Source organism: Vombatus ursinus, unplaced genomic scaffold, assembly GCF_900497805.2.
Source record: "Vombatus ursinus unplaced genomic scaffold, bare-nosed wombat genome assembly UNPS02014809.1, whole genome shotgun sequence".
In the NCBI taxonomy this organism is placed as follows: Eukaryota; Metazoa; Chordata; class Mammalia; order Diprotodontia; family Vombatidae; genus Vombatus; species Vombatus ursinus.
In genome coordinates this window covers 3154971-3158385 of record NW_020954587.1, presented here as the reverse complement: position 1 = coordinate 3158385, position 3415 = coordinate 3154971, and the positions used below count along the sequence as shown (strand labels likewise).

At 40.4% G+C, this 3415-nt stretch overlaps 1 pseudogene; it reads left to right on the top strand.

The window, feature by feature from the left end:
* Positions 1 to 1005: 1005 nt before the first annotated feature.
* Positions 1006 to 3415, top strand: part of LOC114052708 — a 4988-nt pseudogene continuing 2578 nt past the window's right edge.

The following is a 3415-nucleotide window of genomic DNA, read 5'->3' as shown; positions in this document are numbered from 1 at the left end:
CTGGTGATATAGGGGTTTGTTTTGCTTTATTATAAAAACTTTTTAATAAGGTTTTGGTATTTTTTTCCCTTTCTCCTCGGTGAAGGAAAGCGGAGAGAAAAAATAAATGTCAGTTAATTGAAAAATAAAATTTAATTTAAAAATAGATAATAGGCAGAGAAAATGGGAGAATCTTAGTAATTATAATATATTCAAAATTACATTATAACTACATCCTGGATGTGGCTATCCCCCACCTATCTCCTAGGAAACCTTCTCCTTATGATGGCTGAAGAGGAGAGTGTCTGATCAATCATTCAAAAATTCCTGGGATGACCTCTATTCTCTGCCCTTTTACTTCTTCCCTTAAACTTCTGTTAATCTGAATTTTGCTCTCCTAGGGATGTGCTTTCCATTTATAACATCATTTCTAAGGAATTAATTGCTGCCTAAAACAGTTTTGTTTCATGTGGTTTTTGGGGAGAACCAATTAATGATGCCTGGTAGGGTATCCCTGTGTTAACTCCCAAAGACATTTATATGTCTCAGTCAATGGCCTAATCGCTCACTTTCTTGTCTTTTTCAGGTCCCAGGGATCAACTTATTTGTTTCCATGCTTCCAACTCCTGTTGCTTCAGAGTAGGCTTTTTCTCATTCCCTCCCCCTTCCTTCACTCAAGAAAAGAATGCATTCTTATCCACAGCCCTTTTTCATATTTTCTTGCTAGTAGCCCAGAGTAAAACGTCAAGGAATAAAAAGACTCCTTCCCACACCCTACTACCTTTTTATTTCCCACTTAGCAAAAGAAAGCCAAAGTGGGTTTCTTTGTAAGCAGTAAACTGAACACTCATCTGATTTTATTCTGATATTTCTTGTTGTCTGATAGAATTACCGAGTTCTTTTTGCTTCATTCTAAGGTTTTCCATCTTCTGTTTCAATTCCTATTCTCTTTCCAAGTTCTTTATCCTGCTGCAGCCTGAGGTGCTGGACCTAGATGAGGATGAGGATGACCTGGGGGTCTTCAGCAAGGATGCCTTCGTGATGGACATGAACTCTTTTAGTTCTTTGATGCCAACATCCCCTTTATCCATGATAAACCAATACAGGTTTGAAGATGAGCCAGATTGGAAGAACCTTTTCATTATATTTTTTGATCCCAAAAGCCACATTACTACAATTGAAACTTTCATCACCTACAGAGTTACAACTAAGACATCTCGGGGTGAATTTGATTCTAGTGATTTTGAAGTTTGAAGACATTATCAAGATTTCCTTTGGTTAAAGGGAAAACTTGTAGAAGCATATCCTGTTGAAGTTTAGAGATTTAGGGGTGCTTGAACCCCAAAATCATTTCACATAGGTCCCATCCAAATGAATTTGACCCAAGCCTTCTTTCAGCCAAAGACAAAATTTATTAAAGGTCAGCCATGTCGGCTAAATTCTTAAGGAATCTAAACATTTGTGACGCTCATATTGACAAGCGGGCTTGAGCAAGTCTCAGCCATTGGCTAGACTCTTAATCTCGGCATTGGCTAGACTATAAGAATCTGAGCCCCTTAATGGAGACGAGATGGACCTTATATACAGAAAGACTGTGGGAGGAATCTAGGAGTGGCCATGTAGTTTGAGGTAACTGGAAGAGGGTGGGGAAGAAGGGGTCTAGGGAGGATCTTGAGGGGAGTGGCCAGTAGACTGGGGTAACTGAAGGAGGGATCTAGGGAAAATCTTGATGGGAATGACTGGGAGGTAGAATGGGGTCTAGATAAGATCAAGGGTGGGAAGTGGTCCTGGCCATCAGGAGGTAATGGACAATGGAGGGCAGGGCTAGGTCAAGGGTAGGAATTGGGAGATTAGGTGTAGGCCTAGAGACTTCCTTGATCAAGTGGGAGAGCTCAAGGAGAGTCTGAGCCCTAGGGCCTGCAGACAAATGGGACCCAAATTCTTTTTGGAGTAAGGGGCAAACCCACCCTCATTGTTCCTCCTTTGCCAGAAAAAATTAATAATGAAAGACATGGTGTAATGGTTTAATGATGACTTCATTGAGACTCAAAGAAAGGTACTGCATAAATTCTTCAACTGAATTGCTGATTACCCAATTAACTTTTAATGAAGACTTCTAAGTTTTTCTTACTGTACAAGCCTAGGAACTCTGCACAAGAAACAAGGTCTGGGATGAGGTAGACAGTCAGAGCTGTAGCATCTTCAGTGACAGAAGTTAAAAACCACCCAGATGAGTTCACTGAAATGAATGATTGTGTGGGAACATTTAGCCAGGGGATAAACTTTTTTTTTTATACATTACATTATATATATTACATTATACATATTACATTATACAGGCATTCTTTCTGAAAGCTCCATCAGGGATCAAAACCTACAGAGTGATGCAAATCAGGTTTATGGAAGGGTAAGACCCAGTCTTCATGGCTTGGGATCCTCTTTCTCTCACTGTCTGTGTCTGTCGCTCCTCCCCTTCCTTCCTTTTCCCTCCTTATCTCTCCCTCCCCATCCTCTCTCCCCTCTCCTCTTGCTCTCTTGTTTCTTTTTTTTAAAATAAATTTATTTATTTTTAGTTTTCAACATTTACTTCCACAAGATTTTGGGTTCCAAATTTTCACCCCATCTCACCCCTCCCCCCACCCCAAGATGGCATGCATTCTGAATACCCCTTTCCCTAGTCTGCCTTCCCTTCTATTCTCTCCCCCCCTTCTCTTAACCCCTTCCCCTTCTATTTTCCTGTAGGGCAGGATAGATTTCTGTACCCCATTTCCTATATTTCTTATTTCCCAGTTGCATGTGAAAACATTTTTTCTAAACGTGTTTTTAAAACTTTGGGTTCCAGATTTTCTCCCTTCTTCCCTCCCCACCTACCCTCATTGAAAAGGCAAGCAACTCAATATAGGTTATACATGTGCAGTTATGCAAAATACTTCCATAGTAGACATGCTATGAAAAACTTAACTCTATTTCCCTTAATCCTATCTAGCCCCCCTCATTTATTCTATTCTTTCTTTTGACCCTGTCCCTCCTCAGAAGTATTTGCTTCTGATTACCCCCTTTCCCAATCTGCCCTCCTCTCTATCATCCCCCTACTCTCTTGTCCCCTTCCCCACCCTCCTATTTTCCTGTAGGGTAAGACAGATTTCCATACCCAAATGAGTGTGTATGTTATTCCCTCCTTAAGTCAAATCCTATGAGAATAAGATTCACTTATTCCCTCTCACCTTCTTCTGTTTCCCCTCCACTGTAAGAGCCTTTTCTTTTCTGTTTTTTTTTTTTGTGGGATAATTTACCCCGTTCTACCTCTCCCTTTCTCCTCCTAGTATAATCCTCTCACCCCTTAATTTTATTCTCCAGATATGACCCCTTCTTCAGTTCACCCTGTGCCCTCTATCTATCTATCTATCTATCTATCTATCTATCTATCTATCTATCT